We start from the raw sequence: 22980 nt of genomic DNA on the forward strand, positions 1-22980 counted from the left end.
TTGGTGACTTAACAGTGGAATGTGCTTTCTAATAGAGCTGGGAACTTCCCATCCCTCCGTGTATTTAGGGAGAAGGGAGGGGTCCATCTATCAGGATCCTGGAGACGGTTCTCAAATTGGAAGCGGGACCAGGACCAGGCTTGATAGATGGATGACCCCCAGGGTCTCTTCAAAAACTCAGATTCAATTATTCTGAGTTAAACTGATTAGGAACCTTTCAGCTAAAACAGTTTCACTTTAGTCCACGAAAAGAAAATATTGTGAGTGGAGTGAGAGGCAGAATTTAACACTTTTTAATTACATTGAGTTCTGGGCAGATTACTTGTATTTTCTTAACTTCCAACATAACCCTTCAAAAATGTTGTAAACAGATGTGTCTAGTGATTAGTATTTATAAGACAGGATTTTACAAGCATAGTTCCTATTAATAAATGATTTTTTTCTACTAAAATTTTTTATTTTAATAATACCTTATCTGAAACTCATTTTGTAGTTTTATTTCCATTGGTAGCATGATTTTTAATACACATTTTGTCATTTATATAAAATATTACCTGTTAGTTGTTACAAAGTATTCTATTTAGTTTCAAAACTTAGGATTTGGGGGAATTCCCTGGTTGCCCAATGGTTAGGACTCCATGCTGTCACTGCCAAGGGTCTAGGTTCAATTCCTGGTCAGAGAACTAAGGTCCAGCAAGCTGAGCACTGCAATCAAAAAGAGGGAAAAAAAAAAATTAACTCCCAAAATTTAGAATTTTATACATTGTCAATAATTATTAAACATCAAAGTGTATTTAATTTGGATATGGGGACTCAGAGAAAAAAGATCCTTTAAAGGAAAGCTTTTTTAAAGAATTTGCTCTAAATCTTAATTTTTATGTCACTTAATATTTGCTCATTCTTAAAGTAACTAACTGCTCATTTGGTTAAATTGTTAGGGCTTAATTGTTATGAAATGTAAGGTATTACTTGGATTTCATAAATATTTACACTGTAAAATCTTTCATTTTCATGATAACTATCTTTATTAATTTTATTTTTTTTGCACATTTGATGCCTTCAAAACACTTAGAAAAAGATTGTTTTGTGAAATTTAGATGTTCTGTGGTTTTAAAGCAACCACATATCATGTTAGTATTGCATCTTGAATTATCTTAACATTGACTGTAGATTTTGTAGGCACCTCCAGTTTGCTTTTGAAAAACTTGAAAGTTAATTTTGCTCTCTATTTTGTCCTCATTTTGTAAATACTAAGTTTTTCATTGATTTACAGGAACACTGTTGTCTTCTTAATCCACACTTGTGAAGTTGTGGTTTTAAAGCAACACTTTACCATGCTAGCATTGCATTTGGAATTGTCTTAGAGTTGACTGTTGACTTGAAAGGTGCATGACCGTGGGCTGTTCACGCATCTCTGTGAGGCTAAGGCAGCCTGGAATATGCAATGCTACAGGAGAACAGCTGGACAGTTTCAAGTACAATCTCTCTGGAAGATGTGCTTGGTGGGCATTTATAATGTGTGAATGGCTTATTTTAAATGGGTTTTAGAGTCTTCTGACACAAATATGTAGACTGCACTGGATGCTCCTTTTTAAAAAAGTTTTTATTTTTATTTTATCTGTTTGTTTGTTTATTGACTGTACTGTGCAGCTGGCAGGATCTTAGTTCCCTGACCTGGGATTGAACCCCGGGCCCTCAGCAGTGAAAGTGTGGAGTCCTAACCCTTGGACTGCGGGGGAATTTCCAATGTTCTTTTCTTTGCCTGTTCACCCCCACTGCCATCATCATCATCACTCCATTCACTCACTCACTCATTCACTGACTCAATGGATATTTATTGATTTATTAGGTATTCACCATGTGCCAGGTACTTTTTATAGTACTAGATGTAACAGTAGGCACTTCGCAAGATCTCTGCTCTGCATTCTCTGGAAGGTCTTGTATTACACAGTCTGCACGTATTATTTTACTTAATCCTGACAACAGCCCAGTGAGGTAGGTAGTAGTATCTCCCTTTCGCAGATTGAGAAGCTGAAAAGTGATGAGTCTCGTGTCACGCCGCAGGGTCTGAGGTCAAGGAAGAGGGACCCTAAGGTCTGGGGCCTGAGCTGCTTTGCTGGCGCCTGGGAGCAGTGGCTGGGTTGCAGAGGAGTTCCATGTGTCAGTTGTGTGGGTCTCCCGTGTCCCATGTGGGAGGGAAACCTTTCAAACTGTGGGAGTTTGGATATGAAGGCCAGCCACGTACAGTTTCACTCAGCTCTGGGCTAATTCAGTTGCGTTTGGTTTTAGAAACAGACTTGTTAAGATTTTTGCCTTTTGATGAAATGGGGAGGAAGGCCACCTCAGGTGGATTTTATTTGGATTTATTTGGATTTTAGGGTTTTCACATGAATATTTTGCATGTTTCCTTTTCTTCTGGTGTGGCCTTCATCTAGGACATTTTTGCAAAGGCATCGCTCAATTCCGTGTCTTTTCAGCCCATGTTATTTGAAATACTGCTTTTCCATCATGACGAAGGAGCAGACTGAAAGCTCTTTTAGCACGTTAGCGTATGGTGGAGGTTTTCCTCATTTGTGTTATTTCCTCAAAGGTGGATGTTTCTATTTCTGAGAGATTCTTCTATCTTTTCGGAGAAGGCAATGGCACCCCACTCCAGTACTCTTGCCTGGAAAATCCCATGGACGGAGGAGCCTGGAAGGCTGCGGTCCATGGGGTCGCTGAGGCTCGGACACGACTGAGCGACTTCACTTTCACTTTTCACTTGCATGCATTGGAGAAGGAAATGGCAACCCACTCCAGTGTTCTTGCCTGGAGAATCCCAGGGACGGCAGAGCCTGGTGGACTGCCGTCTATGGGGTCGCACAGAGTTGGACACGACTGAAGTGACTTAGCAGCAGCAGCGTTCTATCTTTTGCGATCCTGTTTGGATAAAAGTAATTTATGTTTTTAGTCTTTATTATTACTACTATACATGTGTGTGTGTGTTTACTCATGTGTGCATAGTCATGTCTGACTCTTTGCGACCCTAAGGACTGTAGTGCACCAGGCTCCTCTGTCCATCGAACTTTCCAGTCAAGATTACTGGAGTGGGTTGCCACAAGCCCGCATCTCTTAAGTCTCCTGCATTGGCAGGCAGATTCTTTATCAACTGTACCTCCTGGGAAGGCAGTATGTGTGTATGTGTGTATATGCTTTTTTTTTAAACCAGGTGAAGCCCTTAGAATTGACTACAGATTATTAATAAAAAATGATGCTTGATGGGATATTCTTTCTGTATCATTGTGTGTTTGATGTCAGAAGTGAAGAATATGGCAGGAATTGAGTGTCTTGATTTTTAAGTGAAGAGGTTATTTCTGAGAGTTCATATTCCTTTTTTTTGTTCCTGACTTTCTTTTATTGTTGTTATTATTATTTTAATTTATTGGAAGTGTAGACACATGTTGTGTTAATTTCTGTCACAGAACAAAGTGAATCAGTCATATGTATTCATGTATCCCCTCTCTCCTGGATTGCCCCTGTCCCAGCATACTCCTTTTAAAATTGTATTCTTAATGTCAGTTTTTCTGTAACTACTTATAGATTAACTACTTATATCTTTTTATGTTTTTATTCTAGATAGACATTATTATCCACCCCATTTTATGGTGAGGGTAATGGGATTTCAGTTCAGTTCAGTCACTCAGTCGTGTTCAACTCTTTGTGACCCCATGGACTGCAGCACGCCAGGCCTCCCTGTCCATCACCAACTCCCGGAGCTTGCTTAGACCTATGTCCATTGAGTCAGTGATGCCATCCAACCATCTCATCCTCTGTTGTCCCCTTCTTCTCCTCCTGCCTTCAATCTTTTCTAGCATCAGGGTCTTTAGAAGGCTTCTAAGTCACGAAGAGGTGAATTTCTAACTCATGTCTCCTGTGAAATCTGAGATATTTCCACTACATTTTATGTTTATTAAACATTTCTTATTAGCTGAAAGTTTGTTCCCTTTTACCAACCTCTCCTATTTCTCCTTCCTCCATCCTGGCAACCATCTTTCTACTTTGTGAGTGTGTTTGTGTCACTTCTTCTAACCTTTTATTAGAAATATCTGCAAAAATACAGAAAAGTTCAAAGAATTGTATAGTGAATAGTAAACCTAGACAGCATATTAAAAAGCAGAAACCTAGAGACATTACTTTGCCGACAAAGGTGCGTCTAGTCAAACCTATGGTTTTTCCATTGGTCATGTATGGATGTGAGAGTTGGACCATAAAGAAAGCTGAGCACCAAAGAATTGATGCTTTTGAGCTATGGTGTTGGAGAAGCCTCTTGAGAGTCCCGTGGACTGCAAGGAGATCCAACCAGTCCATCCTTAAGGAGATCAGTCCTGGGTGTTCATTGGAAGGACTGATGCTGAAGCTGAAACTCCAATACTTTGGCCACCTGATGCAAAGAACTGACTCACTGGAAAAGACCCTGATGCTGGGAAGGATTGAAGGCAGGAGGAGAAGGGGACAACAGAGGATGAGATGGTTGGATGGCATCACCAATTCGATGGATGTGAGTTTGAGCAAGCTCTGGGAGTTGGTGATGGACAGGGAAGCCTGGCGTGCCGCAGTCCATGGGGTCTCGAAGAGTTGGACATGCCTGAGTGACTGAACTGAATAGACCCATAACTTGAATTCTACTCTGTAATTGTTACAATTTTGCTATATTTGCTTTTACATGTGTCATTTTGCACTGTGTGTTTGCAGACAGAATATTTCTTTAGTAATTTACATAATGCTCAGATCTTTGCCAAGGAATTCAGTTTTAATGATTATTAATGCATATATCCTGTTACATTATAATATTATGTCAGAATGAAGCATTAGAAAGATAAAGTCTAGGTTTTATGATGTGGAAATAATGCTGGGTTTTGTAATTTTGGGATGAAGTACTAAACTGAGAATATTTTGCTGTAGTTGGACGAAGTCTAAGGAACTTGAAAAATCTAACATAGTTTCAAACCCCAAGTGACTCTATAAATTCATAGAACAAAAGTTACTTGGGTGACCTCAGTGATAAAAAATGGAATCAGACAATGCAAACCCATTGGAAGTGTCTGAGGAATGTTGGAGATAAGTCAGTCTTCTGAGCAGTTCTGACTCGGAGTGATCTGTGTGTATACAGAATATCAAAAGGTCAGAATTGCCTTAATAGGGATACAAAAATATTTCCTTGGAATTACTTGTTCTTCTGATAAGTTTTCCACCTCAGAAACATATTCGTTCTGATGTAATTCCCTTTCTCTCCTTTGTATCAAGGAGTAGTTGTTCTGTCTCAGGGTTGTTTGGAAGAAACATGCTTGTTTTCTGTTGGCTGATACTTTATTTTTTGGGTAACAGAAATGATGGTGCTGGGTCTAAAGGAATAGGAGCTCAGTGACTTAAACTGCACCCTTCTTTTGTATTTATCTAGACTTTTTTTTTTAATACAGACACAGGTCAAATGAACATTTTGGGAATTCCCATGTTTTCTGTTATATGACTTGGCTTCCGTGGCAACCTTCTGACTTCAGTCCCAGGGCTTGTGGTTACTTGGGTGGCAGGTCTTGGTGTGGCCTTAAGCGAGTCACTTGAAGCCTTGTTTCTGATGAGGGGCTTGGAGACGGGAATTTTTTATTCTTATTTCTCCACCAGCACTAAAAATTCCTTGGTTCTGTGTTCACTAATACAAATTTTTGTGGAGGTTAGATGGCTTTTTATAACTATTGGGCTATTGACGTTTTGTGATGGCTCTTATTATGTGTCAACTAAGGTTAGAAAATTTATCTTCAAACGTGTATGAACTACATGGAAACTGTGTGGAAACAGAATTCAGTTTGCGTGTGTGTGAGTGTGTACCTGGGTGTGTTGATGTATGTATGTGTACATAAATACTCATTTTTTCATGCAAGATGAGGAATTAAAAGCTTGTGTGTCTAAAGCAGAATCTTGTCTTTAGTATTACTTAAAAATCTTGTCTGCTGCATGTATGGATCCACTCATATTTTTTTAAAACAGGTCTTTTTAAAACAAATTTTTGCTTTTTAAAAAATATTTATTTGGCTCTACTGGGCCTTCGTTGTGGCACACGGGATGTTTGGTCTTTAGTTGTGACGTGTAGAATCTTATATGCAACTTGTAGGATCTGGTTCCCCAATCAGTGATCGAACCAGGGCCCCTGTTTGGGATGGTCACCCACTGGGTGACCACTTAGCCACTGAGTCACCGGTGAAGTCCTTCATTCACATTTTTCATGAGAAGTGCTTTCTGAAAAAAACTGTTGTCATGTGTTTGTCCAGAATAACTGGGAAACCTCTGCTTAAACTGTTTTCTTCTATGAACTATAATTTCGAAGATTGAAACTTAAAATGGAAAATCTTACTGCAGAGATGGAATCTTATTCTCTCATTCAGCACCCCCTCCCCAATACCTCACCTTATCTTTTGGGGATCTTGAAATGGGGGGTCTTTTTTCAAAAGCTACAGCAAGACTTCAAAACCTGTGAAACTCTGGTTTAACACTTTTTTTTTTAAGGGCAGTTAAATGCATTTTTTTTTTTGGAGAAAATAGCCACCTTTTGGAATAACAGGGACTTCTAGTGTAAGGCTCTGTAGTTTTCAGCTCTCTGGAAAACGAAGTAACTCCAGCAAGGCACAGAGAGTGCACACCCTCTATTTTGCAAATCACAAAATGATTTTGAACGGCTGCTCTTGAGGCAGGGTTTTTATGGCCGACATTCCAGCTGTGGTTTTGGAGACAGAATGTTTACTACCGCTCAAACACCAGGATGGTAGGTGTATATTCTTCCTGCCAAGGGGCTTAAAAAAGCAGCTGAGGCACCCTTCGAGTGAGTAAACCTTTATTCAGCAAACTGGGGAGCCGCGTTCCTATGGAACTTTGGTGGTAATTCTGGAATGCGGAGCCCACAGCAGCGTAGTCATGGGCGAGCCCGGCGGCTCCAGGCCTGATGGCAGGCTGTTCTGGCTAATCGCTGCCGGCAGCCCATGGAAAACCACTTTCTGGTTAAGCCTGCATCATACTCTTCCACCAATGGAAAAAATTGAACATGATGAGGGTGTGTAGCTAGCAGACAAAAATATATCCAGCATTGCACAGAATCTGTTTTTAGCTCTTAACAGCCGAGCATTTGAAGTGTTAGAACGTTGTTTCCTGCCTTACCATGGGCAGAAAGAAGAGGGAGTCTGTGGATGTATAGAGAGACCCTAATTAAAAGAGCCTGAGAAGCACTGGCTACATCCAGAGTTCTGGCAAAGGTAAGGCTATAAATGTTCATTTCCCCCCTTTTGCAGTTGAGGCTTCATTTTATGCGTGAGAGATCAGCGTTTCTTGAAATATTCCTTTTTATTTCATTGGGTGCTGTACTTGGGCAGCCCACGTTGGTAGGCACAAGGGAACAGGCCCTTTCAAGCTGGAGTGTGTGGCTGCTTTCACTCACCTATTGGTGATTGATGGCAGTTTCCCTACCTGTTTTACTACTGAACTCTCCCAAAGTGGATGGGTATATGCTGTAGGGATTTCTTTTTTCTGGTATGTCAAGGAAGTTCCATTTCTCAGTCTGATCACGTTAAAGCATTAATGGCCATGACCTTATCTTTACCAGTTACTTCTTTGAGGGCCCAGAAAGAAATGAAAAGTGTGCAGAGATTATATTTTACAGTTTCCTGGTTATTACATAACTTTATCAGGCCTTACTTTGGAGCTGAGTAAGCTCTTTCATTGAAGAATTTCTTTTCAAACTTGTAATTGGATGTTCACTCTTTATTCATGTTTATCCTTAACTTTTCCTCAAACTTTCTGAAAAAGAAATAGAATCCCTTGTAATCTGTGTGTGTTGGGAGGGGAACCTTATTGTAAGTAGAAGACTGATTCATGTCATAATCCCTCCAAGGTGGCTCATTCATCGGGCATTTGTCTGAGCTCTGAATTTATCAGCAGCGCTGGAGGGATGGATTCGGCAGAGTACCTCTCTCAGCTTTACGTTAATTTGGGCAAGCGTGTAATTCTCAGAAAATTGGTAGGTGGAGAGACAGAAATAGGAAGCTTTATTGAAGTCACTGTAAATTTGGAAGGTTATTTATAGAATTTCTGAAAAGTCAGTATGCTGCAGAACAGCGACTGGAGTTTTCCCTAACTCGTTTTCATCATTTCACCATGGCCCTCTGTCCATCACACTCAGGAATTCTAAAGTTTTATACTTTCAGTAGAATGAGATAGTGCTATGAGTTATTTCAGGGAGGGTAATGTGTGGGCCTCTTCAGTGGGTGTCTTCCTTTATAGAGAAGTGTTTGGGGGCTGGAGGAATGTGAGTGTTGCCCAGGTAGGTTAGAATTAATAGGGACGTTGGTAGAAACGTAGTAATAAAGGTTTTATTTATTACGCTTCCTTTGCATGTAGAAAGTGAAGCTTTGGCAGGGCTGGCAACCATTCAGAGCGGGGAAGAAGGAAGCCCCAGCTGCCGTCTTGTGTAGTCACATTAACACTTGTCAGCCCCTTGATTTTCACCAGAGCTTGTAGACAGAAGCTGAAGTCTGTTGAAGAGCCTTCTGACTCTAATCCATACCGACGTGGTGTTTTGAAGGCAAGCAGATAACACCTTCCTTTCGGTACTTTTAGTGCAGGGGGAGTGACTCACAAAGCCGCCTTCTTACCCCAGGCCTGGTCTGGGAGGCTTGGAAGTGCAAGATAAGGGCTGGGCTCCTTGCCAAGAGATTATCCTTCCGAAGTGGTCCTTCACTTAACCACTAAGTAGAATAGATGATGCTGTCTTGGTGGTCCAAGATTGTGCTTGAGAAGAGCCATGTTGCCCTTTTCCAGAAATCTGAAGTTGGTGCAGGGCCCTACAGCCTCTTCCTACAACAGCTTTTGAATGGATGTGGGAACAATACAGAGAGAAACTCACACTCCTTAAATATCTGTGGGGGGAGGGCACTTTTCTGTGTCTGTCTGTGTGCCTCCAGGTTTAGCCCACTTTGTAAGATTAATTTATGTAGGGAAAACAAATAAATATGAGCTGAGATTCCTTAGCTCAACTGTTAAAGAAAAAGCATTTTCTTTTGACGGAACATTCAGAACAAGGTCTCTTTGGACACATTCAACTGGAAAAAAAATTTCTATTAAGCCCTTAAAAATGTATTTATTGGTTGCTCTGGGTCCTTGTTGCTGTGTGCAGGCGTAATCTGGCTGCGGCGAGTGGGGACTGCTCTTCACTCTGGTGCGTGGGCTTCTCATCTTGGTGACTTTTGTTGCGGAGCACAGGCTCAGTAGCCGTGGGGCATGGGCTTAGTTGCTCATGACACGTGGAATCTTCCTAGTGAGTGAGTGAGTGAAGTCGCTCAGTCATGTCCGATTTTTCACGACCCCATGGACCGCAGCCTACCATGCTCCTCTGTCCATGGGATTTTCCAGGCAAGAGTACTGGAGTGGGTTGCCATGTCCTTCTCCAGAGGATCTTCCTGACCAGGGATCAAATCCATGTCCCCTCCCTTGGCAAGTGGATTCTTATTCACTGTACTATCTGAGATGTCGTGGTTGTATTTTTTAGTTTTTAGTGATAATTTGTGTTTGTCCTTTGAAATTGTGTACCTTAAATAAAGGCCAAGGTAAAAATGGCTTTGCTAGAAAGACATAAAAAAAAAAGGATTAAGGTATGGAATCAGAGAAACAGCAATAATAAAAGAGGCAGGGAAAATAAAGTAGATAAACCTGAATTTTTGACTCTTGAAAAGTACTAAGCACTATGTTTGTAGTAGTTTGGATTTTAGTGATGGTGTGTTGAGTGTCTTTTGATTATTCAGTTCCATGTTAGATGGACTCCCAAATGCTAGGAGGTGTTAATGTCAGTGTCTCAAGGACTATATCTCAGACTCTAATGTTAGCTATTTATAGTCTGTGGTGTTGTGGAACTGAAAAGGGCCTTAGGCAGTTTTTCAAATGGGAAAGCTGAAAACCTACAAAACTGAAATGACTTGTCCAGAGTTACCGAGATAGTTAGTTGCGGAGCTGAGATGCGATACCAGTTGTCTTGTTGATCTTTCTTTATACTATCTGCTTATTTAATTGGGAATATTTTGGCTCATCCTAGTGGTGCAGTGGTAAAGAATCCACCTGCCAATGCAGGAGATGCAAGAGACAGTGATTCAGTCCTTGGGTTGGGAAAATCCCCTGGAGGAGGAAATGGCAGTCCACTCCAGTATTCTTGCCTGAAAAATCCCATGGGCAGAGGAACCTGGTGGACTACAGTCCATGGAGTCACAAGAGTCAGGCATGACTGAGCATGCAGCACGCACACATTCATAGCTCATCTTGATATCTTTATAAACTGATAGAGACATGTATACATACATATATGTACACATACACATATCCATCTGTTTTCCCCCTTCACTTCCTTCCTGTCTCTCTCTGACTTACATACCTATTTACTTACCTACTTACCAAACCAGACAAGCTTAAAGCTATAGTCAAAGACAAGACAAAGACTTGTTTTTCTTGGATCCTAATCAAGTTCAGAGCCATACACTCAGTCAGTGGTCATCATTCCCATTAACTATTGCCAGAGAGTTTTTGGTGCCCACATATTAACCTGTGCGATAAGGCAGCTTTGGCTAGACTTCACCTGTCAGTCTGTTCCTGTTTTGGCCTTAGATTAAGATGTTTTTTTTCCATGATCCCATTCTGGTATGAGACTGCCGTTTTCCTTAGTTCTGGGCCTGACAAGAGAGGCTCTGGAGGGGAACAGAAGACAGCAGATGGACTCTCGCTTTGGTGCCAAGGTAATGTAAGGCCGCTTCGGAAAAATAAACTTTACGTGTGAAGTGATAGACCAGGTTATCATTTCGTCCTAGGAAAGGGATGTGGCCAGTGCCTCAGATAGTGTCAGGAAGAAGTCGGTCCAGGGCGTTCCTAAACCTTAAAGATAGGTTTGGAGATCCTGGGTATCTTTAGGACAACACTGGAAAGTGATAATGGTCCCCATCCTGTTTTTGTACTTGACCGTGACACATCTCTCATTGCAGAATTGTTAGAGTAGGATTGCTGAGATGGAAAGAGCTCAAGGGATATGTGGAGGGTAGGGGCTGGGAAGGACAAAAGCTAAAAAGCCATATCATTCGAGCCCCTGAAGAGAAACTGAGTGGATAGACTTGTTTTCAAGTCGTCTGTGGCCACTTGTGGAAGGTGGAGTGACAAGTGAAAAGAAGCATTGTTCACAGACAGTCATAAATAAGCCAGGAAAATCCATGATATCAAGAGGTCATAGCGAGTAAAGAACTCCATGAAAGCAGACACACATTCACAGAACAACACACACAGACACACACACACACTGTCACATACATGTATCTGCATATATATTCTGTTGACAGTTGATAGGATGGTCACAAATGGATCAAAAGTTAAGTACAAAACAGGAAACCCCCAAACTCAGAAGTAACTGCAACCTGGCGAAAACCTTCATGATAAATCGTCAGAGTTCCTTACTAGAGTTGATGCCCTTTTGTCCTGGTGCCTTATCTCACGTGTGTATTATCAGTGGTTCTCAGATGCTTTCCTGAAGTCTAATAGTGGAGGGTCATGGCTCCACGGTCCATTCCCCTTCTGGTGCCTGAGCAGTCCTGGGAGGAAGCCTCCTTCCCCTTTGGCTGATGAAGGACCGCGCAGGTCTCCCCTCTCTCCTGCCACAGCTGATTCTCTGCAGTCACCCCCATTCACGTGCTGGGGTTTCTCCTGAAGACAGACAGACACCCACCCACCCTACCCACCCACCCACGCTCTTTAGGATTCCTAGCAACCACGGGGTTCTCTGCTCTTCATGGTAGAACTCCTGGCCAAGTTGTCTCTATTCACCATCTTCAATTTCATGGACCTCACCTTCAGACTCATGTCAACCCAGGTTTCTCCACCTGGACCTGCTCAGGTCAGGTTCACTGAGAGCCTCCACGTTGCTAACTTCAGAAGGGCTCTGTTCTCAGTCCTTATTACGTGAACCATCAAATGCTCACAGTCTCCTCCCTGAAAAGCCTTTTTTCAATGGGGCTTTGTGGGCAACATATTTTCTTGGTTTCCTAATTTTTTTTTAAATGTTTTATTGGTGGACAATTGCTTTACAGTATTGTGCTGGTTTCTGCCACATATCAACATGAATCAGCCACTGGCATACATATATCCCCTCCCTCTGGAACCTCCCTCCCATCTCCCACTGCATCCCACCCCTCTAGGTTGTCTCAGAGCCCTGGTTTGAGTTCCTGAGTCATGCAGCAAATTCCCACTGGCTATCTATCTTACACATGGTAGTGTGTATGCTTCCATGCTTCTGTCTCAATTCATCCCGCCTTCTCCTTGGTTTCCTCTTAACTGGATTCACTGACTTCTGTTCCTCCTGATTTCTTGGCCTTTTGGTCCTGGGGCGCTTTGGCTCTTCTCTTCCCTTGGTTTACTTATCCCCTCGGGGAGCTCATCCACTGTGTGTTTATCAGGCATCCCCACATGGTGAGAGCAGGTTTGCACCCAGGCCCATCTCTTCCTACAATTCTGGGCTCCTAAAGCCCAGTGTTCACTCAGCGTTGGCACTTGAACATCCAGGGGGCATCTCCCACCCGAGACATGTGGAACACACCTCCTCGTCTTTCTTCTAAGGGAGGGAGAGACTGTCTTCCCCATTCTGGGAGCTTAGACTGAAGATCAAATCGTGGTGTCGTTTCTGACTGTACCACTCACTCCCATCCACCTGGGCCTCCCATTGGCTCTCCTTTCACCTGTCTCTAGACTCCCCACCGGAGTCTGACCCCCCATCACCTCTCATCTGCAAGACCCTCCCAGCCCGACAGGCCCCGGCTTCCCCCTTGCTGCCTGCAGTCCAGATCAGCCTCTTGAAATATACCCCATGAGGAGGCACCTCTATTCACAGCCCTCTATTAGAAAATTTCCATCTCAATGTGAAAGCCAGAGTCCTTACAGTGTCCCTTAGGGCTGGACCCTGTGGCTCCTTGTCCCCTTTCTGACCCCTCCTGCTCCAGCCATGCTGGCTTGCTGCACGTTCACCACTCTGGGCATTTGCACCTCTGTCTTCTGTTTCCGCAAAATCACTGTGGATGGTGACTGCAGCCATGAAATTAAAAGATGCTTGCTCCTTGGAAGGAAAGTTATGACCAACCTAGACAGCATATTAAAAAGCAGAGACATTACTTTGTCAACAAAGGTCCGTCTAGTCAAGGCTATGGTTTTTCTAGAAGTCGTGTATGGATGTGGCAGTTGGACTATAAAGAAAGCTGAGTGCTGAAGAATTGATGCTTTTGAACTGTGGTGTTGGAGAAGACTCTTGAGAGTCCCTTGGACTGCAAGGAGATCCAACCAGTCCATCCTAAAGGAGATCACTCCTGGGTGTTCATTGGAGGGACCAATGTTGAAGCTGAAACTCCAGTACTTTGGCCACCTCATGTGAAGAGTTGACTCATTTGAAAAGACCCTGATGCTGGGAAAGATTGAGGGCAGGAGGAGAAGGGGACGACAGAGGATGAGATGATTGGATGGCATCACCGACTCAATGGACATGGGTTTGGGTGGACTCCGGGAGTTGGTGATAGACAGGGAGGCCTGGCGTGCTGCGGTTCATGGGATTGCAAAGAGTCGGACACGACTGAGTGACTGAACTGAACTTCTGTTTCCAGTGTTCTTTCTTTCCCCAGAATCTGCACAGTCTCCTTCTCCTGCAAGTCCTCACTTAATGTCACAGCCATGAGGTCTTTTCTGCTCTCCTTTCTGAACCTATAGCTCCCCTCCCCCCACATTACCTGGTTTCCCCCATCACCCTTTATTTTTTTGCCCTGAAGGAGGAAATGACAACCCACTCCAGTGTTCTTGCCTGGAGAATCCCGTGGATAGAGGAACCTGGCAGGCTAGAGTCCATGGGGCCATAAAGAGTTGGATACAACTGAGTGTCTGAGCACGCACTTACTCACCTTATAACTTATTTACTGTCATGGTTTATTGTTTAGTCTCCCCACTATAATATAAGCTCCATAAAAGGGATATTTTTGGGGGAGGAGATGTGTTTATTGCTATATTCCAGGGCGTAGAACAGTTCTAGCACAGACTAGGTGCTCAGGAAACACTGATCACATTATGGAAATGTATCCTACTTAAGATACCTGATGATGTAACTAAAGCACCTAAGTATGCTAAATACCATGGAGCCCTTGTATTTTATCTGAAAATGTAAATTTCATATTTTACTTCATGATCTATGTTTTTTTTATTATGGCAGCAACGTTTAGAATACTTAGCACTGGATGAAATGGAAGCTTCGGGAAGATTCCCCCTTGATTATTCTAGGTACCGCTCCCCAAACCCCGCCACCCAACCAACACACATACATTGTCTTGGTTGTCATGTCCCACCCCACAGCCTTCAGGAGGCATATTCTAAGTTATAATTGGTATTTAGAATAATGACCATGCACCTTACACTATCAAGAAAAGAAAATTCTCATTTGTGAAGTGTTCTCGGTAAGCAGTAGCATATAATAAGTACATTTGAACCTTCCAGCTCCTTAGTTAACATTTCAGTTCTTCATTTCATTCTCATGTCCCGATCCCCAACTGCGGAAGCCTCTGCTGCCTGGAGAAAGGGTACTCATGCATGCATGCTAAGTCACTTCAGTCGTGTCTGACTCTGTGCGACCCCATAGACGGCAGCCCACCAGGCTCCGCCGTCCCTGGGATTCTCCAGGCAAGAATACTGGAGTGGGTTGCCATTTCCTTCTCCAGGGGTACCCATAGGGAAAGGTATTTATGAAAGGGACATGAGTCACAACCATTCTTCTTATAAGAGGAGCCTGAAAGTTAAGTTGGACGTTTTAAAAAAAGATATGGAGGGACTTCCCTGGTGGTCCAGTGGTTAAGACTCCATGCCCCCAAGGCAGGGGGCCCGGATTTGATCCTACACGTTGCAACTAAGAGCTGGCACAGCTAAATCAATAATAAGTAAATATTAAAAGATATAGGATATTTTCATATTTCAAAAGTAAGGAAAATTTAAAATTGGTAGAAATACATCTATGCGACCCCATGGACTGTAGCCCCCTAGGCTCCTCTGTCCATGGAATTCTCCAGGCAAGAATACTAGAGTGAGTTGCCATGCCCTCCTCTAGGGGATCTTCCCTACCCAGGGATTGAACCCAGGTCTGCCGCATTGCAGGCGGATTCTTTACCATCTGAGGCACCAGGGAAGCAACAAAAATGAAAGAAATCCAGAATTTCCTACCTTTGGATTCTTACCTGTGCTCCTTAGGGATCTTGGTCAAAGTATTTAATCCATGGAGGCTAACACTCCCTTTCCTGTAAATCAAGGATGGTTATGTCAGCTGTTGGGCTCTTGTGCCCTGGGGAGCCCTGACACACAGAAGCTCAGGACATGTTAAACTCTCCCCCTTCTGTCTGTACACCCATCTCCTTGAGGTGACAAATGTTCTCAATTCCTGTAAATTATAAAAGGTAAGTTATCAGTGCTAATATTAGTCCTTTTTTTCCCTCCCCTGAAAGTTTCTGTAATGTTACTAGCTAAAATCGTACCAGGTTTGTTTTGAATAATGCATGTTCTATGGAAAAGTTCAGCAGTGATTGGCTGAATTATACGTTCAAGCCCAAGAACAACTTATATTGTGACTTTCAGATACAGACTTTAACAGAAATGAATGCTTCAATCAGGCTGTAAGCCGGATGGGAGTAAAATAGTTACACATTTATGAGGGTGAGAAAAGCCCCTGTTTAAATGAGGGGAAAACCGTGTGGATTAAGCCTGTTCATTTTTTTAACTTAAATGGAACAGTAATATAATGAAGAAACACTTTGCCAAGAATAACCTGGTACAGTCACCAAGGTATATTTCGGTCACAGAACGTGACTGAGGTTCAGGCTCACGATGCCTGCTTCTGATTTACGGAAGCACGTGCCGCACAGACAAGTCTCGGAGTCAGTGAGAGGCTGTGTGTTTACAGACTGCGGTTCTGATGCCTGCTCTTCTGTTTTCATCTTGGTTTGAATCTTGGGAGGTGCCTGCCCGTGTCTGAACTCGCTGGTTGTAGAATGGCTCGTGTTCCTTGCAGTTAAAACAGAGAGGTTATTTGAAAGTCATGCGAACCACTTTGAATCCCATATTCATAAAAATTCCAAGAGAGGGTTATTTAAAAGTCGTGTTAACCATTTTGAGTCGTGAGCATCTTTGTTTCCGGCTGTCACCAAAGCAGTACTAGGTCTGCAGAGATCAGGCTCCTGACTGACTTTTGGATGAGACTTGTACACTTGGGGGACAAATGCAGAGTGGAATTCAACATTTGGTACTAAAAAAGAAAAAGAGAAATATCCATGGTACCGAGCAAAAAGAGCATGGATGGAAATGCGTGAGATGCATTTTGATAATTTCTGAAAGAAAAATAAGAAAAAAGGTTTATCTTTAGATGGATTAGACTATATTATTATAGTCTATATAATATGTAGACTATGTTATTTTAGGCTATATTCTGTAAATTTTTCTGGAAAAGGTGATTAAAAAAAAGAAACACACCCTGAAATACTTGCAGTTTCTGTGAAGGCTCAGATGTAGCTGGGCCTCTCAATTCACTGACATTCCAGAAACATACCAGTAATATTTGTGGGACTGTTGGGCTCACCACACCTCTCAGAAACTCAATGCCGTTAACGTGGTTGGGAACTTGCTTATTGATTCTACAAATGTTTTCATGTTAATTTTTGCATCCCCTTCCTACACAAGCTCATAAGGCTTCTGGGGAAGCGTTCAGATCATAAGTGGCTGTTCTTTCTCTCCAGTGCCCGGTCCATGGGGGGCTTGGGGGATGTATAGGTGTGTGCAAAAATTCACACTGAACTGGTGAGTGGAGCTCTTCTTTTACTTCAGTTCCCCAAGTTTCTGTCAAGACTAAGAACATTTTCTTTTTTTGCCAACTCTGCCTCCCACATGAATATTTGAGCTATTGCTTGCTGGGGACACCTTCCGAGGTGGTGTCCCAAAGTGTCCCTAGGAGATGGCTCACATGTGATGCTTCTGGGGACGGGGTAGGGGGAGGGCACGAAGGTGAAGGTGATGGCAGTGACCAGCAAGATTTCGCCCAGCCTCCTCACTCTCATCCCACCTCTTCCTCTTATCTCTTGCTTCTCATCCCTCGCAACATTGTCCCTGACACTTGTGCCCAGTCCTTGCTGCCCCGTCACCTTTCCTGAACAAGCTGGGGACTTTCTTGTCCACTTGTTGATTCGGTCACTTGCGGATTCAGTAGGTGGCCCTGGAGTGCCCATGTCTTTGGATGTGCCCTTTCCTATTCCTTGGATCGTCCTTCTCTTTCTTCATTCAGCAGAATCCCACACATCCTCTAGACCCAGTTCTTCATCTGACTTTTTTAATGGGGTCATTTTTAACTTTCATAGGAAGGATTTGAATGTCCAATGAGGGTTTGTCTTAATTTGTGGCCTGCAGAAAGGTGAAGGCCTCACGTGTGGCACATGCTTGACAGAGAGTCCTTTTCTCTTTTGATCTTCTTCTCTCAGGCTGAAATGTTTCCCTTGGGTGATAATTTGTTGGACGCTTCGAGACTCTCTAGACCTGGGTTGCTATCGGATCTTATTAGAATGGATGTGTCATTCTGATGAAATTACCACTTGGCAGTTTTATGAATCATTGTTTTTGAGCTTTTTTTTAACCATTACTCAAGGAGATGTAAATTTAATTCACAACCCAGTGTATAGGCAAACATAAGCACGCAAAAAACTTTAATGTCATAGGACAATTTTTACCCTTACTGGGATGTAACCCTCTTACCCGCCCCCCGCCAAAATTCCTTGCTCCATTTCCATCCTATTCATTTAAAAATACTGGTATCAAATCATTGCATAAATGTCATGACCCAACAATGGTTCATGAACCCTTGGACAAACACTTCTGTTAGCAATGCTGCAGATGTTAATTTTTTCTTTTTTTATAAAAATGGGTGTGAGCGTTGAGACACTACTTGTGATAAATTGGCTTACTAAGGTGATGAACTGTGCAAAAAGCTGGGCTGTTGTCTCTGTGGAATTTATTGCTTTTCCTTTACTGAATACCAGCCATGCTTGTCTTCTGAGGTCCTATTCCGGGCATCCCTTGCTGCAGATTGGTTTGTCTTTTCATCTGTTAATATGCATTTGGAAGGAGCCCCATAGAATTGAAATAGACCCAGTGGGACTCCACAATGGATGCTTAGCTTTCGAGGCCTTAGGAACAGTCTGCATTCTGTCCACTTTTTAAGGATTACTCTCCCCAAGCACTATTCCTATGGAGATCAGGTGTTCCTTTCGCTTGCGTCTTCATACTGATTGGGGTCAAATTTTCTTAAGATTAGGAATGAGTTCCTTCCGGTCCTGTTACCCGTGCATTCGGAGTGCAGCTCATGGACTGAAGAGGGCAGACGCCAGTCTGGGCCGTACTGACAGAGTTCGTTAGGGTTAGGTCCTTAGTTCAGTGCTGTGGTTTTAGATGTTTAGGCATAGTTGTTCTTCAGTTTCAGTGTTTTTAATGAGACAGGCAATAAAAGTTTAAGGCCGGGTTTCTCAACCTCAACACCAATGATGTATGGAGCCAACTAATTCTTTATTGTGGAAACTGTCCTTGCCTTATAAGATGTTTAGTAGCATCTCTGAACACTGCCCACTAGAGCCAGTGCCCTAGTGTGATAACCAAAGATGTGTTTTGAGATTGCCAAATGTCCCCTGGGGACCAAAGTCGCAGTGGTTGAGATCAGCTGGGTAAACACGATGCCAATTGTTCAGTGAGCACTTAGGTTATTTTCTTACATTTTCTAATATGTAATATAGGTACATGACTTGTGTCATTGCCTTTTTTGACATTTGACACATTTGACAAATTAGTTTTATGTGCTGTAACTATTGGGGAATTGATCAAATTCAGATAAATACTAAGACTGGAAGTTGAAAAATTCCAAGTTTGTGTGTGTATATATCTATACATATATAATGTATTAACAGTTAACAAAATGTTTGAAACAGCTGGCTGTTATAATATTGATATTATAATGCACCAAGTTAAATTTATAACTAAAAATTAATAATAGTACTGTGTATTAGTGTTGCATTTCACAGTTTTTTTGGGTGGTTTCACATGTATTTCTACATTCAATTCTCAACTCACGGAGTAGGTATGACAGCTATTTTTATCCTTAAGCTGCAGATGGGGAAAATGAGATGCAGAAAGCACAAGTAATTCACCCTGAAACTCACATGCTGTTTAAGAACTGGAAGCAGGGCTTAAACTCAAGTTCTGTGACACAAACCAGTCTGGGATTCTGAGGCTTGTCTCCTTAATGAGTCAAGCTCCCCCTGGCCCCACAGCCCCCACCCCTAAATAAAGGGAACTAAGTAGATATTGTTAGGGTTAATGGTGCATCCTTATCTTTTATTTTTCCAGCTCTTATCAGTATCTGAAATGTTTGCCTTGTCCAGTGATGGGGTTCCTCTTTCATTATAAAAAATCTTTCTGAAATTATATAGGAAGCCTTGTTGATATCTCATGGTTGGGAGAACTTGAGCTCGCCTTAACCGCCTCACCCAGCCATAAATCTGGCTTTTGTGCAGAGTCCCCACGCCTCTGTTCTGCTTGCTACATCAGTTAGCCCCCAGCCCTCCTCACAGCACCATCTGGTCCCCTGGGGTCGCCCTTGACTTCCCTGTGGTCGCTCCATCTGGGCAGTCGGTGCTGGCGGAGACAAAGCACGGCTGGAGGAGTTTAGTTCCCTTTGCTCTGAACTCTATACTATGGGAAAGTGGAGACGCTGGCATTTTTGATGCATCAGTTCAAGACCAAGCTCAAGGCAAATGAAGAAAAGGTAAAGCTTGAATTTCCTCCTAAAAGATGATTTACTGTGAGATTCAGTAGGTCATGGGGGTTGCTGGGATTCTGATGACATACTTGTGAAATTCCTCCACATTGCTGGGCGTTTCTGGGGTGGTAATGGATTACAATTTTAAAAAGTTAGTTTAAGTTAGGTGTTTGGGGTTAATATATATGCACTATTATATATAAAATAGATAATCAACAAGGTACTGAATAGCAGAGGGAATTATACTCAATATTTTGTAATAACCTATAAGGGAAAAGAATCTGAAAAAGAATATATGTGTATCATATGTATATATATACATGAATATATATTCACATATATACACACATTCATGTATATAAACATTCATGTATATATACATGTATATATACGTGAATATACATACACATATATATGAATCATGTGAATCATGTATATGTATATATGAATCACATGTACTTTGCTGTACACCTGAACTCACTCAACATTGTAAATCAATTATACTTCAATTTAAAAAAAGAAACGAAAAAAGTTCCATTCTTATTTGTGATTTTAGCTTAAAAAGCTACATAGCACATTCATAAGGTTGGGGATTGGAAGGGAATGCAGGCAACAAAATACAAAGGCTTTTTTTTCAGGTTCATGAGATTGTGATTAATTTTTTAAAATCCCAGTATTTTATGATAATTATAAAAAAATAATTGTAGAAATAAATGTATCCACAGCATAGGATATTTGTGAAGTACACACAGCCTTAGCACCATCTCATTTCATTCCTAAGAAACTTAAAATTTCTCCTGGCCAGCTGTGGGCCTTATGGAACCTGAGTATACCTGATATGTATTTCTGCAGATTATGTACTCAATGTGCATGTTTTTATCTACAGGGGGCTTTTAACTATTTCTTTTCCTTTTAAAAAAATGTCTCAGGAAATCTGTCATTTTGATATTGTCAGCCAGCTTTCTATCAATCAATTTTTTTTTAACTTGGATACCATAAAGTGCTTTTAGTAAAGGATTTCAGAGACTCAGGGTTGCAGAAAATCTGACTTGTTTATTCTCTTGCCTTCAGACAAAAGTCCCAGCTGAAACTTGACAGATAAATATCTGTTCAATTTGCTAAACTCCTCAGGGACAGTTCTAAAGTTGTCCTCTGAGATTACTCTTCCTTGTCAATAAATTCCTAGTAAATATTAGATAAATTCTTCTTGCCACAGTTGAGGGCTGTTTTCTTTCTGCAGGAGTGATTGGCTGGGGATGTTGAACAGCTGGTCAGCATCACCCACGTGTCATAATGTATGTCATATCCACCTTTGGGGTTTTCTCTAGGCAGGACTGTGTTCATTCTTGAGACATGGCCTCATGGGTTTATATATCAATCTTTCAGCCAGTTCCTGTTAGGGTGATTCCTGCTCATAGTCTGTGCCCAAATCAGTCTTCTTACATGTGAAGCTGCTGTCATTCAACAGGTATCATTTAAATGCTTCTGTGAGCTCAAGATGCAGACCTTAGCAGATCGAACCTTGGAAAGGACAGGGTCCGGGGCTGTGTGTTTTGAAATAGGACATGAAATCTTAAATTAAGCTATTTAACTTTAGAAGGAGTCAGACAAGGTGAGGTTACAATCTGCCACAGGGGCATAAGCTTCCAAGCTCAAGCCATTCTGCACCTTTGAACCCCTCCTCCCCAAACTCCACCATCTCTGTGTGTCCTTGAGTGGCCAACACAGCGGGCCCCTCTCCCAGTGGCAGCTTTGTGCCCATGGGTTGAGGGGCTTGAGTGGTGCTGTGTGTGCGCGTCTTCGGGCATGTGACCCTCCGATCAGAAGGGCCTGACAAAGAGTCGCTGGGAGACTTTCACCTGTGGGTCATCACCAGACCTTGGTATTGAGGAAAGCAAGCACAAAGGCTCACTCCCTTCAGCTTGTGGTGGGAGCGGCAGCTGGAAGCTTCTCTGACTTTTAGCTTCTACTAAAATGTAGCTGAGAAAAGACAACGTAGGTATTGAACTTTAAAGAGGTAGGGTGCTGCTGTTCCAGCTCCCATGTCACATGTGTCATGGGTAACTCACTCAGTGGCTCTTCCGCCTTTTAGATGTTCGGGAGAGCTGCCCATGGAAAGATGTGATCAGTAGTGGGCTGGGTACCACTCTAACCTCATTGGTTAGAGATGCTGGCTTCAGTCTTTATAGACTCACATGAGCGGTTAGATTTCCTGCTGATGCCTAAGTGGGAAGTCTTTTTGACTTTTTTTTTTTAATTTAAATTGTGTGTGTGTGGATCATCCTAGGTAGACTTGTGTCTTTGGATTTATTGGGGATACTTATGTCTTGTACCCAGAGAAGGCGATGGCACCCTACTCCAGTACTCTTGCCTGGAAAGTCCCATGGACAGAGGAGCCTGGTAGGCTGCAGTCCATGGGGTCGCCAAGAGTCAGACACGACTGAGCAACTTCACTTTCACTTTTCACTTTCATGCATTGGAGAAGGAAATGGCAACCCACTCCAGTGTTCTTGCCTGGAGAATCCCAGGGACGGAGGGGCCTGGTGGGCTGCTGTCTATGGGGTCGCACAGAGTCAGACACAACTGAAGCAACTTAGCAGCATGTCCTGTACCAGTGCTCTGTGAATTTTAGAAGTGACCATCAAACCATCCAAAGAGGCTATACAAGTGGCTAACAAGCCATGAAAAGATGTTCAACATCACTAATCATCAGAGAAGTGTAAATCAAAGCCACAGTAAGATATCATCTCACACTATAGGATGGCCACTATATTAAAAAAAAAAAACAAATAGGAAATCACAAGTGTTCCTGAGGATGCAGAGAAAAATTAGAACCTATACTCCATTGATAGGAATGTAAAATGGTGCGGCTGCTATGGGAAACAGTATGGTGGGTCCTCAGAAAAATGAACAATGGAAAAATCATATGATCAAGCAATTCCACTTCTGAGTATATACCTCAAAGAATTGCAGGCAGGGTCTCAAAGAGATACGTGTACACCTGTGTTCTTAGCAGCATTACTCACAATAGACAAGAGGTGGAAAGCAGTTTCTAAGGGTCTGTTTACAGATAAATG

The 22980-nt window shown here is 42.3% G+C and overlaps 1 protein-coding gene across 7 annotated transcripts in view; it reads left to right on the top strand.

Moving 5' to 3' along the window:
• The window catches only part of TIAM2 (TIAM Rac1 associated GEF 2), a 236290-nt gene that overhangs the window by 91946 nt on the left and 121364 nt on the right, over positions 1-22980 (top strand). Inside the window, exon 1 of one of the 7 annotated variants that reach the window (XM_019967624.2) lies at positions 6819-7277. The exons of 5 other annotated variants lie outside the window; for them this stretch is intronic. The gene's annotated coding sequence lies outside the window, so the exon portion shown is untranslated. Of the gene's footprint in view, positions 1-6818; positions 7278-21242; positions 21372-22980 lie in introns of those variants that run through there. One more of the 7 variants, XM_070796427.1, reaches the window with a different exon arrangement.

The sequence above is a fragment of the Bos indicus genome, chromosome 9 (genome assembly GCF_029378745.1).
Source record: "Bos indicus isolate NIAB-ARS_2022 breed Sahiwal x Tharparkar chromosome 9, NIAB-ARS_B.indTharparkar_mat_pri_1.0, whole genome shotgun sequence".
Lineage (NCBI taxonomy): Eukaryota > Metazoa > Chordata > Mammalia > Artiodactyla > Bovidae > Bos > Bos indicus.